Source organism: Palaemon carinicauda, unplaced genomic scaffold (assembly GCF_036898095.1).
Source record: "Palaemon carinicauda isolate YSFRI2023 unplaced genomic scaffold, ASM3689809v2 scaffold196, whole genome shotgun sequence".
NCBI lineage: Eukaryota > Metazoa > Arthropoda > Malacostraca > Decapoda > Palaemonidae > Palaemon > Palaemon carinicauda.
Genome location: NW_027169545.1, coordinates 132,316 through 152,930, shown reverse-complemented (window position 1 = coordinate 152,930; position 20,615 = coordinate 132,316). Strand labels below are relative to the sequence as shown.

General features: G+C 43.8%; 1 protein-coding gene across 9 annotated transcripts in view; it reads right to left on the bottom strand.

Moving 5' to 3' along the window:
• LOC137635913 (zinc finger protein 665-like) overlaps positions 1–20,615 on the bottom strand; it is a 130,200-nt gene that overhangs the window by 34,633 nt on the left and 74,952 nt on the right. For 3 of the 9 annotated variants that reach the window (XM_068368352.1, XM_068368354.1, XM_068368349.1), the window contains exons 3-4: positions 11,665–11,924; positions 10,370–10,447 (exon numbers count right to left, since the gene is read on the bottom strand). The exons of 3 other annotated variants lie outside the window; for them this stretch is intronic. The gene's annotated coding sequence lies outside the window, so the exon portion shown is untranslated. The remainder of the gene's footprint in view (positions 1–10,369; positions 10,448–11,664; positions 11,925–20,615) is intronic. 3 more of the 9 variants (XM_068368353.1, XM_068368355.1, XM_068368350.1) reach the window with 1 other exon arrangement.

Here is a 20,615-nt window from a genome sequence, read left to right as displayed (position 1 = left end):
TTGGCTTTACCCGGAGGCTCCTTATCTTAGTGTATCAGTACTCAAAAAATAAGGAGTCCCTGCACCCCTCTAAAACCTTGCTATGCAAGGTCCGTGGCCTATGCAAGCTGTGTGTTGAGGTATGTAGAAGTGTGACTGTCCTGGTATAGTTATTCTGAGTTCTTTAGAAGGAAAAACTGTGTAACTAGGACTTTCCCAATACCACCTCGTCAGGATGAAGACGCAACAGTATTAGCCTTAATACTAGGTACACAAGGGAGCATGGTTTACCTGCAGTGGTTTGAGGTCAGCTATGCATAGAACACAGGATGCTGCTTTCCCCAAGAGAGGGGAGAATGAAGAAAAGAATAAGGGCCAGTCAAACCATTTTATTCACGCAGACTAAAACCAGGTAACAATGCCACTCAACCTTCTGCTACTTGTCCAATAAGGAGTTTGAGGTTTTAAACCAGCTGTTGTGCAGCTAACACAGGACCAATAGAGAACATATCGGGTCTCCTGTGGGTTATGTCTTGCAGGTAGTGGGATGTGAATGGGGTCTGAAGATTCCACACCCCAGATTGAGAAGTTTCTCTTGAATGCCAGGGATGTAGCTACGCCCGACATCATGAGCTCTGGGGCGATATGACGGAGGAGGGTCTGGATTCAGTGCATGGTCTCTGACCTTGCGAATCCACGCTGAGATGGTGTTCTTGGTGACCCTCATTTTGGTCCTTCCTGTGCTGACGAATAGTCCAGACACACGACGACGGGCTGTGGCCGTTCTCTTAAGATACAGCCTCAAACTCCTCACTGGGCATAGTAAGAGATGGTCTGGGTCATCTGTTACAGTAAGGAGACTAGAAATCCGGAAGGGGTTGAATCGTGGCTCCGCTACTCCAGGGTTCTGAGTCTTAGCAATAAATTCAGGGACGAAGCTGAATGTTACTCTCCCCATCCCCTTGAATGGGCGATGTTGTATGAGAGACCACGAAGATCATCAACTCGCTTGGCCGAAGCCAAAGCTAGCAGGAACACCGTCTTCCAAGTTAGGTGGCGATCGGTTGCCTTCCGCAATGGTTCATAGGGAGGTCTCTCAAGAGACCTGAGAACTCGAACCACGTTCCCTGGGGATGGTCTTAAGACCACTGGAGTGACTAGCACGAGCCAGCAAGTGATGATCCTGAGAACACTAACGATCACGAACAGGAGAACGACGAGAATATTAGCGATCTTGCGAACAGGAGCTCTGCATGGCGAATGACGAATGTAGAGGGCTGTGATCCCTAGAAGACGTGGAGGTCTGAGGGTGATGGGAGGGCTCGTCATCAGCAGGTAGCCGTCGAAGGGAGGGCAAATGAGTGCGAGGGTCATGAACAACACTAGATGGAGAAGGCAACAGATGGGCTTCACACAGACTATGCATCGACAGGAGAAGAGACGGTAACAACAGGGGCAGCAGGAACAGGATTACTCTGGGAACCCAGCTGAAGGAGCTTAAGAAAGACTTCCTTAGAAGGAAGTCCAGCAACACCCAAGGACAGCAAAGCCTGCAACACATCTACATTGTGATAGTGTTTCACGGTAAAGACATACTTTATACTTATTATCTGTACTTTTGTAATATGTAGTGATATCTTAAAGAAGAATTGTGAAGGAATATGGACTCCATCACCTTCCTCTGGAAAATGTCCCTATCCCCGGTACTGGCAGATTAGAGCAATGAAGAGAAAAAGATAATAAGAACAATACAAAAAGTCAATTACAAAATTAACGCCACTAAGGCAGCAATTACTTTCAATAAAACCAGTTTAAAAGTTTCTCATGAATACCAGGGACAAGGGACAGGACAATGCTTTGTAATTATTAACATTATTACTGTAATATTATCAACCAAGCTACAACACCTCCATAGAAAATAAGATGGAAAGGCACGTTTTCTGTGAGCCCGGTAGGGGTGTACGTAAGATAGCGGCCGCCTGTATGTATCATGAAGGCAGACTATGAATACGGCCGTGTAATTGGGGTCGCAGGGGGGCATTAGCACCCCCAATAAGTAAGTAGGTTAGGACACGGCTTGTAAGTTAGGTTAGGTGGGAGAAGTTTAGGTTAGTTGTTGTCTATTTTCTATACACACGGGAGGAAATGGCCGCTGATATAAGAAGGCTACGTCCGGTAAGTCCTAGCAAATAAAAACTCCAGTGTTTGGACCGTGTTTCATTAGTGTTTCATTAGTATTACTCGGTAGTCAACCCACCATAACTAAAAAAAATATGGCTTTCCACCAGAAATCATTATCAAAAACATTCAGAATACCTATAACTATGTTAATATTTCAATAGATTTCTAAAATATTTTGTAAAATCTAATGGATTTTGCTTCGCTCGCGAAAAAAGAAAAACTTCAGGCTCCTATGTACTGGTAAGCGGTACATGCAGGGTGGGACTCTATCGAAATATGATATTTTAATTATAAAATAAATTTTTGAATATACTTACCCAGTGAATATATAATAGCTGCAACTCTGTTGCTCGACAGACACATACATAAAAAACTCGCGAGCGATCGCTATGCAGGTTGCGGGTGTGCCCACCAGCGCCAACTGTCGGCCAGATACCACTCTTGGATGTAAACAAAACCTTCAATTTCTTCTCATCCCACTGCGTCTCTATTGGGGAGGAAGGGAGGGTCATTTAATTTATATATTCACCGGGTAAGTATATTCAAAAATTTATTTTATAATTAAAATATCATTTTTAAATATTTAACTTAGCCGGTGAATATATAATAGCTGATTCACACCCAAGGAGGTGGGTAGAGACCAGAGTTAATTATGTTTACAGCGTATAAGCTAAGAAGTTTTTCATTTTGGCAGTTATCAATATAACAAAACCAAAATAAATAGGTACCTGGTGAGGAAGTTGACTTAGACGATTACTCTGCCTTGTAAGTCTGTCTTCCTCACGGAGCCCAGCGATCCTCTTAGGATGCTGACAGACTCCCAGGAGCTGAAGTATCAAGGGCTGCAACCCATACAACAGGACCTCATCAAATCCCTAATCTGGGCGCTCTCAAGAAATGACTTTGACCACCCGCCAAATCAATCAGGATGCGAAAGGCTTCTTAGCCTTCCGAACAACCCATAAAACAATATTAAAAACATTTCAAGAGACAGATTAAAAGGATATTGGAATTAGGGAAGTGTAGTGGTAGAACCCTCACCCACTACTGCACTCGCTGCAACGAATGGACCCAGTGTGTAGCAGTCCTCGTAAAGAGTCTGGACATCTTTTAAGTAAAATGACGCGAACACTGACTTGTTTCTCCAAGAAGTCGCGTCCATAATACTTTGCAGAGATTTATTTTGCTTGAAGGCCACGGAGGTTGCTATATCTCTAACTTCGTGCGTCTTAACCTTAAGCAAACATCGGTCTTTCTCATTCAAGTGAGAATGAGCTTCTCGTATTAAAAAAATCTGATAAAATAGGACAAAGAATTCTTTGACATAGGCAATGAAGGTTTCTTAACTGAGCACCATAATGCCTCAGATTTCCCTCGTAATGACTTAGTACGAGCTAAATCGAACTTAAGAGCTCTAACAGGACATAATACTCTTTCCAGTTCGTTGCCTACGATCTCTGATGAGCAAGGAATATCAAAAGATTTAGGCCAAGGACGAGAAGGCAGTTCATTTGGCCAGGAAACCAAGTTGAAGTGAACAAGTGGCTTTTTTCTGTAGAAAAGCCGATGTTCTTACTGAAGGCATGAAGTTCACTGACCCTTTTAGCCGAAGCCAAGCACACTAGGAAAAGTGTCTTGAGGGTGAGATCCTTCAGGGAGGCTGAATGTAATGGCTCAAACCTGTCTGACATGAGGAACCTTAGGACCACGTCTAAGTTCCATCCAGGAGTTGCCAAACGACGTTCCTTAGAGGTCTCGAAAGACTTAAGGAGATCTTGGAGATCTTTATTGTTGGAAAGATCTAAGCCTCTATGTCGAAAGACCGAAGCCAACATGCTCCTGTAGCCCTTAATCGTGGGAGCTGAAAGGGAGCGAACCTTTCTCAGATGTAAAAGAAAATCTGCGATTTGGGCTACAGAGGTACTGGACGAAGACACAGATGCTGACTTGCACCAGTCTCGAAAGACTTCCCACTTCGACTGGTATACTCTAATGGTAGAAGCTCTCCTAGCTCTTGAAATCGCACTGACTGCCTCCTTCGAAAAACCTCTAGCTCTTGAGAGTCTTTCGATAGTGTGAAGGAAGTCAGACGAAGAGCGGGGAGGCTTTGATGGACATTCTTTACGTGGGGCTGACGTAACAGATCTACCCTTAGAGGAAGACTTCTTGGAAAGTCTACCAGCCATTGAAGTACCTCGGTGAACCACTCTCTCGCGGGCCAGAGGGTAGCAACCAACGTCAACCTTGTCCCTCCGTGAGAGGCGAACTTCTGCAGTACCTTGTTGACTATCTTGAATGGTGGGAATGCATATAAGTCCATAAAAGACCAATCCAGTAGAAACGCGTCTATGTAGATTGCTTCTGTATCTAGGACTGGAGAGCAAAAGATTGGTAACCTTTTGGTCAACGAGGAGGCAAAGAGGTCTATGGTTGGTTGACCCTAAGAAGCCCAAAGACTCTTGCCCACGTCCTTGTGGAGGGTCCATTCCGTGGGTATCACCTGACCCCTCCGACTGAGACAGTCTGCCAAGACGTTCAAGTCCCCCTGGATGAATCTCGTCAACAGGGAGATGCCTCGAATTCTAGACCATAAGAGAAGGTCCCTTGCGATCTCGAGCAGCGTGAAGGAGTGTGTGCCTCCTTGCTTGGAGATGTACGCCAAAGTTGTGGTGTTGTCTGAGTTGACCTCTACCACTTAGTTTCGAAGACGCTTCCTAATATCATCAAGGCCAAGTGGACTACTAATAGCTCCTTGCCGTTGATGTGCATGCTCTTCTGACTTGAGGTCCACAGACCAGCGCGTTCCTGACCGTCCAGGGTCGCACCCAACCCAAACCCAACGCGTCTGAGGACAACACGTGGTTTGGGTTCTTGACTGCTAGGGATAGTCCCTCTCTCAGACTGATATTGCTGTCCCACCATTTCAGGCATGCCTTTATTGGTTCGGAGACTGGGAATGATACCGTCTCTAATGTCTTGTCCTAGTTCCAGTGAGAGGCTAGATGGAACCGGAGAGGAAGAAGGGGTAGTCTCCCTAGTGAGACAAACTGCTCCAGGGATGAGAGAGTCCCTACGAGACTGTTCCAACTCCTGACTGAATAAACGTTTTCTTTTCAGCATTAGTTGGACTTCGAGCAGGGCTTGACTGCGAATCTCCATCCCCAAAAATAGAATAATCTGGGATGGGATCAGTTGGGACTTTTAGGTTGACCACAAGTCCCAACTCCCTGGCCAGACTCAACGTCCAATGTAGATCCTGCAGACAGTGAAGGCTGGACGATGCTCTGAGAAGCCAGTCGTCCAAGTACAGGGAGGCTCGGATCCCCGATAGCTCGAAACTGGTACCCCACATTCCTGTAAACAAACCTCAGAAACGGTTGGGAATCCGGGTGTATAGGAATGTGGAAGTATGCCTCCTGAAGGTCGAGAGAGACCATCCAGTCGCCTTCCATAAATGCTGTCAAGACAGCCTGGAAGACTTCATCGTGAAGATTGTCTTGACAATGAACACATTGAGCGCACTTGCCTCTTACGTACTCCTGCAGTGAACATGGCTGCCAAATCATGGAGCCATCCCTGAGGGACTTGTTCCTGCAGAGAACGTGGCTGTCAGATCATTGGAGCCATCCCTGAAAGCCTTGTTTATGCATGACATAATTGTACAGCAAAACTTCAAAGGCTCGAAAACAGCTGTGAAGTTGATCTGTAAAATCTTGGAGCGTCTCATGGCCAGGCGCCAGGGAGAGTCTATGAGGTTTGAGAAGTCTATCTGGGCAGAGGCAGGAACTCCCAAGCCGAGAACTTCTCTCGTGTCATATCAGACTCTCGCCTATAACCCAGTTTAAAAGAAGGGAAAGCAAAGGCTGTATCCCCCAAACTCCTCCTGGTGATAAACCAGTCGCCTAGCAAACGTAAAGCTCTCTAGGAGAGCGAGAGAGCATTAGCTTATAAAACAACGGCTTCGAAGTAGCTAGGCCTAGTGTACGCTCTGACGTTTAGGCGAACGAGGAGCAGCATTTACAAAAAGATCCGGACAAAGATCCTTAAAAATCAGCATGATTTATTTAAAGTCCATAGAGGGCTAAGCAGCTTTAGGCTCCTCTCCGTCTGACAGAGTCCTCAAGGGAATATCAGTAGGAGGGGGAACAGCAACTTCCTCATCTGAAGGAACCTTGTCCGATAATAGCTGAGTCTCAAGCAAGGGAGAGACCTACCGTGGTGGCAATGCTTTACAAGCAGAGTCCACACGCACTGGTGCATTAGTAGCGGACCAGGACGCAACGTCATGTAACTGCTTGACAGTCTGTGAACTGTCAACAACAACAGGTGCGAGAGACCAGGACGCAACGTCATGTAACTGCTTGACAGTCTGTGAACTGTCAACAACAACAGGTGCGTGAGGACGCACAGCGTCCACTCGAGACTGCTTTGACCGCCTAGACTGAGCAGTCAAAACAACTCTAGAATGCGGAGGTTGACGCTCAGCGTCAAAACAAGTCAACTCCGATTGTTAGCGAACGTCCTGAACGTCAACAGGAGCATCAGCAAGTGGCCTAACGTCCAAATGTGGCTGAAAATCCACACGAGACCGCATCGAGTGTGGTTCTAAACAACCTGACTGACGTGACATAGCTACGCCAACGTCAACAGGACGCACAAAGGAACGTTAGGGTGGTTGAAAGCCAGGATCTCGATGAGATAAACGGCTAGTCTCAACGGACTTATCGGCAGAATAGTCTTCCATATGGGAGGCAAACTTATTCTGCATGTCTTGCCGTACAACCCATTTAGGATCAACGGAAATGGTTGCGGTAAGAGACGGGGGTAACGTCTGTGACCGCAAAACCTTGCCAACAAAAAGACTCTCGGAGTCTGTGTTACGCTTTTGTTAGGCGGCGAGCAGTCTTCCGATGACTGCATAGGGTCAGAGCTGTCCTAATGGCTACAACCAGGACGCTGGACCTGTCCTGAAAGGACTGACTTTCGCTTAAGGGCCTCAAAACCTTGTTTCAGGTTTCTTATGCGAAAAGCCTTCGGATGACGAGGAGAAAATCGTCTCTCTCGCCTTATGGTAGGGGTGATCTTGGTAAGATACACCCGATACCATAGAGGGAACGTCTGTTCGCTGATCAAGGCCTCTCGAACCCATAAGTCGTACGACATTACTTCTCCCCTGGGCTTGGGAGCTTGCAAGAGGTCCCAGACTAGGCGAACGACAGGCACGAACAAACGAACCCTCGGTCGCAACACTGATAACACTTTGCGCAATATCACTTTATCACTACGATTTTCTGTTTTGCACTTATTTCACTGAAATCGAAACTTTTACTGATTTCTACCTGAAGCACGCAATTCTACCCTCATCAAAAGGTAGTAATTGCGAAATCAGTCGTATAATGCAAGCACATAAATACCAGCAAAAAACAGTAAACATATTTTAAGATAAAAAATTCAGTCGCTGGGGAAGAGACTAAACACTAGTTCATTCAAAACTACGTTTTCAATCTCTCACCGTACATTGCCTGGGGACGAGAATAAAAAACTAAAAACGTTTTATCCTTTCTCCCCGTACAGAGACTAGGGACGAGAGTAACTCGAGAACAACGTTACCCGCTTGAACGGAACGTTTTCTCTTCTCTCTCTCCCTCCGTCTCTATGTTACTCTCTCTCTCTCTCTTGATTTCGCACCGAAGAGAAGAGCCCACTTACGTTTCGTCAAAAAAACATGTTATTTGACCAAAGGAAAAAACTGAAAGGTTTTTCAATTAAAAAGTTCCTTTAAAATAGAATTTAAAACATTTAAGCTTTGAAAGAAGAATGAACAAAACGTCAGAATCGATTTACTCTTTCTGCAAAGTGAAACCGTGATACTCTCTCTCTCTCTATCGTATCGATAGAGCGCAAACTGCGTAGCATACATAAACTAAACGTTAGTTCATCTTTGAAACAGTACGAAGACTATTCAAAGAAAATCTTTCATAAAATATCTATTAAAAAATATTCATTTAAAAAGTTTTAAATCATTAGCTCTTTAAAAGCTATTTACGATTGAAAGGGCTCAACGTTGTTTAACTTCGGTTTCCAAGTTAGGACCGCCTACTCTCAGGAAAGGTCGCATATAAACAAATCATTAAAATTTATTTTTTATGTTTATATAAATGGAAAGTTAATCGAAGAGGCCTAATAAAGGCGGTGAGATATAAAATATATAGAGGAAAATCTATAATTAAATTATAACGTGATAAGATAATTGCTAAAAGCCTAAACACACTTCCGTCTAAGGGAAGGGTCGGCCATTTAAAAGTCAAAGAAAGTCCATACTCTCTTTGTCATCAAAAATTAAATCTATCCAAAATCGAGTTCAAGGATTTATTTGAAAAAAAACACCTGTACTGCGAAAGCTCAAACCAAATTAAAGTACTTCACCAAATATGATGGGAAAAACTCCAGGTTCAACAGCGAATAAAAGTACGTTTTGTCGACACGTCGACAGAGAAGAAATTGAAGGTTTTGTTTACATCCGAGAGTGGTATCTGGCCGACAGTTGGCGCTGGTGGGCACACCCGCAACCTGCATAGCGATCGCTGGCGAGTTTTTTATGTATGTGTCTGTCGAGCAACAGAGTTGCAGATATTATATATTCACCGGCTAAGTTAAATATTTAAAAATCACCATAATTACACCGTGCACCTGTTTTTTAAAGCCATAAAAGATATGGTTTTCATGGTAAACATTAGATACTTTACAACGAAACTGGAATTCGCTATAAGAAATGAACGAGTGCTGGCTAGTTTGGTATTTTTCTCTATATGTTTAATAGGGGCCTGGAGCATAATAACTTACATATTGGTCTGTCAAAATGTGAGATATGTTTTCACTCCAAGCCCATTGTTTACATCTGAGAGACAGAAGGGAACTTTTTGCACATGCGTTGTTTCCCATGGGTTTGGGGAGCTTACTGTGCATTTACAATGATGTATTTGTCTGCTGGTTTCTTTAAACCAATAAACCCTTTTACCCTCACCATAAGGTTAAATTTTGAGCACATTTTACTATATAATTTTTTAAATTGCTGTAACAGGCTTAATTTTTGTCCTAGAGAGGTCAGGTTGGTCTCATTCTTTTGGAAAATGCCTGAAGTTTCTCATATAATTATCAAAACTATGTAAAAATATGTAATTAACAGTGTTTTACAAGAACGTACCGGTACGTCCTTTTGGGGTGAAAGGGTTAAGAGTTTACAAGTAGTACTTCTTCATAAGTTCCCGGATGTAGTTCTACAACAGCCATATTTCTCCCACCTACCCCATCGGTTTCAACTCAACCACCATCACATAAAGCCGTCTCCAAGAGGGAAGTTAAGGGAAGTACATCAATCTATTTCAAAATTTTGTGTAATTTCATTTAAGTTGGCAACTGACTATGATGGAAATGCTCTCTGTTCAGTGCAGAGCTATTGTTACTCGTGAAATTAACAGCGGAATAATGCCTCAAAGTTCCAATTTTAACTTAATTTTTTTTGGAAGACCAGCACATTTCAACTGCAAAGCTTCTGTAAAGATTGCCAAAACAAAAAGGATTTATTTGTAATTTACTTTTAGTTTGAGACCTGGATAGGAGGTCCAGCTAGCAGTTGTGACCTGGGAAGGAGGGTCCAGAGGGGCTTGCCCCCGGATAGGGGCTGTGACCTGAGAACTACTAGATTAGGTTAGGTGGGTTTGTAAGGTTCTCTTACAATTCTCAAAAGTTATAAATAATCAGCGCGGCGAGATGTAATCACGACGCTACCAGAAAACTTACTGTAGGTCAAGACCTGAGCGAGCACGCTCTCTGACCCCGGGTCGCCTCATGGCACATATTCCTCCGCCAGAGGTTCCCCGCATATAAAACGGAGATAGGGTAAACTACACAAAATTCTGGTCGGTTGGGAGGAGATCCCAAATACTCCTAAGAAAGTAGTTCGAGGTAAGTACAAATTTCCACACATTTATTCTAGCGATACACACTTCGTACATATAGCGGTAGACCTCACGCTAAAGTAGCACCCAACACGTACCCTAGTCTAAACCTATTTGTGACGTACCCTGGCCTATTTAATATAATTTACAAAAAATATGAACTGGAATAAAACAACAGGAACTTTCTGCTTAAATAAATACTACTAATAACATATAATTGGACCAATTACGATAAATTCAAGCATAATTACCTGTGGAGACGCAGCTATGGGGCCTTGGACAAATCTCTTGATTGGATAAGCTTTGTTAGATCCTCATCTCTAGGGTGCCTGTCATTTGGATAATGCTTTAATTATAATTTTGTAAATTACAATTAATATATATAATTAAATTATCTTATGCAATTAAGATATGTAATTGAATGTAAACAGGACGATATAAGTAATATAGCTGTATATGAAAACAATTTCCCTCAGCACTCGCATTGATGGAACGTATTTTTCTACATGTTAGTTAAGTACCATATGCAATGGTAGGACACCTGAAAATTCACATCAGGACCATAATTTGTTGTGATTTTGCGACGTGTGTGAAGTAGGACCATCAAAATTCCGTTACCGAGCGAATTTCGGCAGGCCCGTGCAGGGAGAGCCGAAGAAGAAGACACCATGAACAACGCTGCTAGGTCATGCAAAAATAGATCTAGATCGGCCAGGTTAGTCTTATTATATTCTCTATTTCATGCCGCATCTCCTGCCTTTTCTTTATGCATTCCTTGTTAATATATACATGCCACTGTCAATACATTGTTTTTTTATCTTTTCACCCCATTTGGGGAGCCCCATGGAAACTCAAAACCACTATTTGTGGGTATATACAAACGGCAATATAATTCTGAGGGACGCGATATGTTGTTATTCGATTAGGGATATCTTGAGCACTTCACTCAAAAAGTTCCGAACAATGTTTCTGACGAGCATTCCCGATGCGGAGCCTTTGTAGTTCGTTGGGACAGAGTGATAAACCACATTTTAGACACAAGAACATCGCCTAACCGAATGTTTCTGTTTCCTACCTAACCTAACCTAGGAGCTGTATCCTTAGACTGCTGTGCTCTTATCTTACCCTATGCCAACGAGCTACATTCACCCAAAAAGTCAGTTATAAATCAAATACATTTTCGTATATTACTAAGAATATTTTATGAACCCACGGCTTATTGTTATTATTATTATTAAATGCTAAGCTACAACCCTAGTTGGAAAAGCAGAATGCTATAAGCCCAAGGGCCCCAACAGGGAAAATTGCCCAGTGAGGAAAGGAAACAAGGAAATATAAAATATTTTAAGAAGTCAATCCTCAAAGACGGTTTGACAGGCGATAGTGGCAACCCAATTAAATACACTTTTGAAAAAGACGAAAGGCAAGTGATTCAGGGTCCACGTTCCAGGTTCCTCAATGCTCTCTCAACAACAGTGAAAACACGTGGTCTTGTAAACAGACGCCAAAATTATCAGTAACCAGAAACAGATTCAAGTTATCTTACCTTATTCCGATTCACAACGCCCAGTTGCCATTTTCTTTCACAAATATCCCCAGTCACAGCAAGTTGAGTTTATATATTACACAATTTCACAATGGTGTTGGCTTCTCCTCTAAATAAATGGCTTATTTTGAGGCACAATGTAAATCCCGTGTCACTATTTGCAAGAAGTCTCTACTTCAAGGGTCCTCGTTGCTCTCTCCACAACATTGGATTGTGGGCATACTACTAGATGGAGCACATGACGTGAAAAGTGTTGCAATCTGCAGAAAATTCATTATTATTAGTTTACCTCCTACACAGACAGCTTCACAGATTGCACACTTTTACTTCAAACTTCTAAGACCTTTCTAATATACCGGGAAACCTCTTTAGTAGGGATTTTTAAATTTCCTTAACCCGTTAGTTGAAAATATTCTCGGTAGTATCCTCTGGCTCCCTACACAACACACAAAGCCTATTATCATCATTCCTATTTCTATAATCTTCCTTTAATTCTAGCGTATTTAACCTTGTTTTCATAACTATTACAACCTCATCAGTGTCAAGTTCTCCTATGAAATCTCTTCTACCATTACTATACATAAACCTCAATTTGGTCATCTCTGCTTTCTGTTCTTCTACTTTTTTTTATTTGCCACTTTACTTTTTCGAGTTCTTACTTTTAATACTTTCTTACTTGGTCATCTCTGCTTTCTGTTCTTCTATTCTTTTTTAATTTCATTTGCCACTTTACTTTTTATTTCATTTTAGAGTTCTTGCTTTTCATACTTTCTTACTTCTTCTATTTCAATATCATATTTATTCCATATTTCTATGATATTTTTCCCTAACATCTCTCATATGGTTCTCTTATTTGATCTTCCACTACCTCCTTAATCTACTCAAATTTAACATATCTCTCTCTCTCTCTCTCTCTCTCTCTCTCTCTCTCTCTCTCTCTCTCTCTCTCTCTCTCTCTCAAAGATTATGAAATTATAAAACACACAAATAATGAAAAAATTTATTTACCTTAAATTGAAATAATTCTAAATACAGATACTGTGAAAATGTTACAATATGATGAATAGTTTCAAATACTATCAGAGTTTGTATCCTTATTTTTCCTGAATTAAATCTTCCAAATAAACTAATAATCTGGTTTTTAAATCAATAAAAATAACCCTTTAAGTAACCTAAGAAATTAATACAAACCCTTACCATATTTACAGTGGAGACTCACCGTTAGGTGGCTGCAAGTCCAAAAAACTAACTGGCTAATGCCTGACCGGGGGAGGGGGGGTCTACTCTGTTCTTCGCATGAGCTGTTTGGAGGCATCATGTCACCTTGTCGACTCTGAGAGCTAACAGCTTAAGCAATCGTGCGAAGGGGTAAGAACTCTCACATCTATAATCTTTGTTGTTTTTTTTTTCTTTATTCCAGATCACAATATCAGATTTTATAGCACCTCCTTCTATGATGATTCTTGAGGAAACCTTCAGAGCAAAATGCTTTACCACAGTCCGTGCACATGAATGGTTTTTCTTCCATGTGAGTTCTTAAATGTTTATAGAGACTCTGTTTTAAATGATTTATTTTGCCACACTCATGATATTGGAATAGATCTCTCATGTGATTTCTTATGTCTAGTGAGATATTTTTTCGAAGTAAAGAATTTGCTACAGACGTTGCATTTGTATGGCCTCTCTCCTGTGTGAATTCTTGAATGTGTAGTGAGATTTGATTTTCTAGTGAATGTTTTGCTACAGACATTGCACTTGTATGGCATCTCTCCCGTGTGAATTCTTGAATGTATAGTGAGATGTGATTTCCTATTAAATGTTTTGTTACAGACATCGCACTTGTATGGCATCTCTCCCGTGTGAATTCTTAAATGTGTAGTGAGATTTGATTTTGTATTAAATGTTTTGCTACAGACATCGCACTTGTATGGCTTCTCTCCTGTGTGAAGTCTTGAATGTACAGTGAGATAACTTTTATTGATAAATGTTTTGCTACAGACATCGCACTTGTATGGCTTCTCTCCCGTGTGAACTCTTAAATGTATAGTGAGATATGATTTTGTATTAAATGTTTTGCTACAGATATTGCACTTGTATGGCTTCTCTCCCGTGTGAATTCTTAAATGTTTAGTGAGAGGTGATTTTGCATTAAATGCTTTGCTACAGACATTGCATTTGTATGGCTTCTCTCCCGTGTGAATTCTTAAATGCACAGTAAGATTAAATTCATTAGAAAACGTTTTCCCACATTCACTGCATGTGCATCGCTTTCTACCTAGAGCACTGGCCTTACCATTACCAAAGATCCTTTTTTTTTATCTGCTTCTCCTTTATTTGATTCACCTCTTGATTCAAAACATCTTTCTGTAATAATTCTCTTCCACTGATTACACATGAAAGTCTTCCTTTTTCTTTTCCTTTATCCTCTTTCACAGCTGTCCCTAAGTAAGTGTCTACACTTTCCTCATCATCGACATTCTCTTTACAACTTAATGAACCGTTTTCACTCACCGATGCATCGTACCCGTAGGAATTTGTTAAGTTGCTTTCGCTAGAATCAAATATTTCTGGCTCTACTTTGACTTCCATTTTTGGATCCAAGAAAAGAGCGCCATCATTAAAGAGAGCAACACTTTCAGACGTATCATTATTTTTTGGATCGACTGCAGGTGAAAATAGATCTTCAATTTCACTTTTCATTGAAAATTCAAAAGGTGGTTCAGAATTCATCATCCTCTCCCTATCACAAGATGAAACACCCCTTAATATTATTTTCAATAGACTTCAAAGAGGAAATTAAGACTAAACTTCCTATTCTCAGACATCATACTGTACAACAAAAACTTCCAACATAACCCTTTCTTTTCCAGTCTTATGTCTCTGGCATATACCTTCAGTAGCTTACAAGCTTTAGCAGCAAGAAGTGGATGATTCCTTCCTTTGGGATGAAAAGTCTGGAAGAATAGAAAACTACAATCAGTTGAAGAGCAAAACCCAATAAAAATAATGGAATTTTCTAGAAATATGTTATTTTTATTAATAAAATAAATTTTTGAATATACTTACCCGGTGATTATATAAGCTGCCAGCTCTGCTGCCCGACAGAAAAACTCTACGTTCAAAATACGCCAGCGATCGCTATGCAGGTAGGGGGTGTACATCAACAGCGCCATCTGTCGAGCAGGTACCCAGTACTCAATGTAAACACGGAACTCAATTTTCTCCTCGGTCCACTGGGTCTCTATTGGGGAGGAAGGGAGGGTCCTTTAATATATAATCACCGGGTAAGTATATTCAAAAATTTATTTTATTAATAAAAATAACATTTTTCAATATTAAACTTAGCCGGTGATTATATAAGCTGATTCACACCCAGGGGGGTGGGTAGAGACCAGCATTACTTGTTTACATTATTATGAGCTAAGTATTTTGTATTTCATTTTAGCAGTTATTCAAAATAACAAACATAAAATAAATAAGTACCTGGTAAGGAAGTCGACTTGAACAATTACTCTGCCTTTTTAAGTACGTCTTCCTTACTGAGCCTCGCGATCCTCTTAGGATGCTGAGCGACTCCTAGGAGCTGAAGTATCAAGGGTTGCCACCCATACTAAAGGACCTCATCAAAACCTCTAATCTAGGCGCTTCTCAAGAAAAGAATTTGACCACCCGCCAAATCAACCAGGATGCGAAAGGCTTCTTAGCCTTCCGGACAACCCAAAAAACAACAATAAAAAACATTTCAAGAGAAAGATTAAAAAAGGTTATGGAATTAGGGGAATGTAGTGGTTGAGCCCTCACCCACTACTGCACTCGCTGCTACGAATGGTCCCAGGGTGTAGCAGTTCTCGTAAAGAGACTGGACATCTTTAAGATAAAAAGACTCGAACACTGACTTGCTTCTCCAATAGGTTGCGTCCATTATACTCTGCAGAGATCTATTTTGTTTAAAGGCCACTGAAGTTGCGACAGCTCTAACTTCATGTGTCCTTACCTTCAGCAAAGCATGGTCTTCCTCATTCAGATGGGAATGAGCTTCTCGTATCAACAGTCTGATATAATAGGAAACTGCATTCTTTGACATAGGTAAAGAAGGTTTCTTAATAGCACACCATAAAGCTTCTGACTGTCCTCGTAAAGGTTTAGTTCGTCTTAAATAGAACTTAAGAGCTCTAACAGGGCATAAGACTCTTTCTAGTTCATTTCCAACCAAATTTGAAAGGCTTGGAATATCGAACGATTTCGGCCAAGGACGAGAAGGTAGCTCGTTTTTGGCTAGAAAACCAAGCTGTAAAGAACATGTAGCCGTTTCAGATGAAAATCCGATGTTCCTGCTGAAGGCGTGTATCTCACTGACTCTTTTAGCTGTTGCTAAGCAAACGAGGAAAAGAGTCTTTAAAGTGAGATCTTTAAAGGAGGCTGATTGTAGTGGCTCGAACCTTTCTGACATAAGGAATCTTAGTACCACGTCTAAATTCCAACCCGGTGTAGCCAAACGACGCTCCTTCGAGGTCTCAAAAGACTTAAGGAGGTCCTGTAGATCTTTGTTGTTAGAAATATCTAAGCCTCTGTGACGGAAGACTGCTGCCAACATGCTTCTGTAACCTTTGATCGTGGGAGCTGAAAGAGATCTTTCCTTCCTCAGGTATAATAGGAAGTCAGCTATTTGGGTTACAGAGGTACTGGTTGAGGATACTGATACCGACTTGCACCAGTTTCGGAAGACTTCCCACTTCGACTGGTAGACTCTAAGAGTGGATGTCCTCCTTGCTCTAGCAATCGCCCTGGCTGCCTCCTTCGAAAAGCCTCTAGCTCTCAAGAGTCTTTCGATAGTCTGAAGGCAGTCAGACGAAGAGCGTGGAGGCTTGGGTGTACCTTCTTTACGTGTGGCTGACGTAGAAGGTCCACTCTTAGAGGAAGAGTTCTGGGAACGTCCACCAGCCATTGAAGTACCTCGGTGAACCATTCTCTCGCGGGCCAGAGGGGAGCAACTAACGTCAACCTTGTCCCTTCGTGAGAGGCGAACTTCTGCAGTACCTTGTCGACAATCTTGAACGGGGGGAATGCATAAAGGTCTAGATGGGACCAATCCAGTAGAAAGGCATCTATATGAACTGCTGCTGGGTCCGGGATTGGCGAGTAATAAATTGGGAGCCTCTTGGTCATCGAGGTTGCAAAGAGATCTATGGTAGGTTGGCCCCATGTGGCCCATAGTCTCTTGCACACATCCTTGTGTAGGGTCCATTCTGTTGGGATGATTTGACCCTTCCGACTGAGGCAATCCGCCATGACATTCATGTTGCCTTGAATGAACCTCGTTACTAGAGAAAGGTTTAGATCTCTTGACCAGGTGAGGAGGTCCCTTGCGATCTCGTACAACGTCATAGAATGGGTCCCTCCTTGCTTGGAGATGTACGCCAAGGCCGTGGTGTTGTCTGAGTTCACCTCCACCACCTTGCCTAGAAGGAGGGACTTGAAGCTTTTCAAGGCCAGATGAACTGCCAGTAGCTCCTTGCAGTTGATATGTAACGTTCTTTGATTCGAGTTCCAAGTTCCCGAGCATTCCCGACCGTCTAATGTCGCACCCCAGCCCGTGTCCGATGCGTCCGAGAAGAGAACGTGGTTGGGGGTCTGAACAGCCAGGGGCAGACCCTCTCTGAGGTTGATGTTGTCCTTCCACCAAGTCAGTGATGACTTCATCTTCTCGGAAATGGGGATCGAGACCGCTTCTAGCGTCTTGTCCTTTTTCCAGTGAACAGCTAGGTGAAATTGAAGGGGACGGAGGTGCAGTCTCCCTAACGCAATGAACTGTTCCAGGGATGAAAGCGTCCCTATCAGACTCATCCACTGTCTGACTGAACATCGGTCCTTCTTTAGCATGTTCTGGATGCATCCTTGGGCTTGACTTGTTCTGGGGGCCGACAGAAAAGCCCGAAAAGCTTGACTGTGAATCTCCATCCCTAAGTACACTATAGCTTGGGATGGGACCAGTTGGGACTTTTCCATATTGACCAGGAGACCCAATTCCTTGGTCAGATCTAGAGTCCACTTTAGATTCTCCAGACAGCGACGACTGGAAGAAGCTCTTAGAAGCCAGTCGTCCAAATAGAGGGAGGCTCTGATGTCCGCTAAGTGCAGGAATTTGGCAATATTCCTCATCAGTTTCGTAAAGACAAGAGGAGCCGTGCTTAGGCCAAAGCACAGGGCTTGAAATTGGTAGACAACCTTTTCGTAAACGAACCTCAGAAAAGGTTGGGAATCTGGGTGGATGGGGACGTGAAAGTAAGCGTCCCTTAGGTCTAAAGAGACCATCCAGTCTTCCTTCCTGACCGCTGCTAGAACAGACTTTGTGGTCTCCATGGCGAACGTCTGCTTTGTGACAAAGACATTCAGAGCACTGACGTCTAGCACCGGCCTCCACCCTCCTGTCTTCTTTACCACTAAGAAGAGACGGTTGTAGAAGCCCGGGGATTGATGGTCCCGGACTTTGACTACCGCTCCCTTTTCTAGTAAGAGAGACACCTCTTGCTTCAAAGCTAGTCTCTTGTCCTCCTCTCTGTACCTGGGAGAGAGATCGAAGGGAGACGTTGCTAGAGGGGGTTTGCGTACAAACGGGATCTTGTACCCTTCTCTGAGCAACTTCACAGATTGTGCATCTGCGCCCCTTTTCTCCCAGGACTGCCAGAAGTTCTTGAGTCTGGCTCCCACTGCTGTCTGAAGAAAGTGGCAGTCAGACTCTGCCCTTAAAGGACTTGGTACCTTTCTTCTTATTCCCACGTCTCCCTTCGGCACGAGCACCTCCTCTGCTGGAGGCTCTGCCACGAAAGGGCGGAATGAATCTGGACGCTGGAGTGTCCATCCTGGGTCTAGACAAGGTAGGCAAAGGGGTGGCTTTGCGGGCAGAGGACGCAACCAGGTCATGCGTGTCTTTTTGAATCAAGGAGGCAGCAATCTCCTTTATCAACTCCTCTGGGAAAAGGCACTTTGAGAGAGGAGCAAACATAAGTTCCGATCTCTGACACTGTGTTACTCCAGCTGACAAGAAGGAGCAAAGGTTTTCCCGTTTCTTGAGGACCCCGGAAACGAACGAAGCCGCAAGCTCACTGGAACCGTCCCGTATGGCCTTGTCCATGCAGGACATAATAAGCATGGAAGTTTCCTTGTCAGAAGGGGAGGTCTTCCTGCTCAACGCTCCCAAACACCAATCCAAAAAGTTAAAAACCTCGAAGGCTCTGAACACTCCTTTCAACAGATGGTCTAAGTCTGAAGGAGACCAACAAATCTTGGAGCGTCTCATGGCTAGCCTGCGGGGAGAGTCTACTAGACTTGAGAAGTCGCCCTGGGCAGAGGCAGGAACTCCCAAGCCGAGAACTTCTCCCGTGGCATACCAGACGCTCGATCTGGAAGAGAGTCTCGCAGGGGGAAACGTGAATGCTGTCTTCCCAAGGTGCTTTTTGGACTGCATCCATTCTCCTAAAACTCGTAAAGCTCTCTTAGACGAGCGGGCGAGGACGAGCTTCGTAAAGGCAGGCGCGGATGACTGCGTGCCTAAAGCGAACTCAGATGGAGGAGAGCGTGGGGCCGCAGAAACAAACTGATCAGGAAACATCTCCCTGAACAGTGCAAGAACTTTCCTAAAGTCCAAGGAGGGTTGCGTGGTCTTGGGTTCGTCGATGTCCGTATGCAGGTCGTCAATGTGTGCAGCGTCGTCATCATCAGAGAGTCCATCATCTGAATACTGAGGAGGAAGCGGCAAAGGAGTAGGAATAGGCTGGTCAGCTGAGTCCGGCAGCACGGGTGCATGCGTGACTGAACCGGACGCAACGTCATGGAACTGTTGCCCAGTCTGTGAGCTGGCAACAACCATAGCAGCGCGGGGGCGCAAAGCGTCTACTCCAGACTGTCTAGTCTGCTGTGGGCGAGTAGTGGTAACCACACTGGGTTGCGGAGGTTGACGCACCACGTCAAAACAAAACAACTTAGGTTGTTGTTGTAACTCGCGAACGTCAACGGAAGGTTCCGTGCGTCGCTGAACGTCAACATGCGGCTGGCAGGGTACACTGGAACGCATGGGTGGCGGGACTCTCACAGCTGGAGTGCGGGAGAAGGTAGCCTCAGCGTCCACTGGACGCACAACCGTGGGTGGTTGTAGGCTAGCGGTTGGTGCAGCGTCAACCTTCTCCGCACGAAAGTCCTGCATTAAAGACGTTAACTGTGTCTGCATGGTCTGCAGCAAAGACCACTTAGGGTCTACAGTAGCAGGTGCGGCAACAGACGGTGTTACTGCCTGATGCGGTACCGCTTTGCCTCTCTTAGGAGGTGTGCAGTCGTCGGAAGACTGCAGCGAGTCCGAACTGACCCAGTGGCTACAACTGGGCCGTTGGACTTGCGCGGAAGGGACCGACTTGCGTTTAAGAGGCCGCGAGACCTTGGTCCATGGTTTCTTTCGAGAAACATCTTCCGCAGACGAGGAATAAATGGGCTCTCTCGTCTTCGTGTGGGTGGGGCGATCTTGGTTAGATACGTCCGAAACCACGGAGGGAACGTCTGTTCGCTGATTAAAGCCTCTCGAACCCTTTGGTCGTACGACATTGCTTCTCCCCTGGGCTTGGGAGCTTGCAAGAGGTCCCGGACTGGGAGGACGACAGGCACGAACAGACGAACCCTCAAGCGCAACACCATCTACAACACTTTCCACAACACTACCACTCACTTTGTCACTACCCACTGCACTCTTACACTTCAACTCCTTGACGTCTGCCATGAGTTGGTTACGGTCACTCGCCAATGACTCGACTCTCTCACCCAGAGCCTGGATGGCACGCATCATATCTGCCATCGAAGGTTGTTGAGTGCTAGAAGGGGGATCAGGAGCAACCACTACAGGGGAAGGAATAGGTTGTGGGGCATGAGGAGAGGAAAAATCAACGGAGCGAGATGAACTTCTCCTG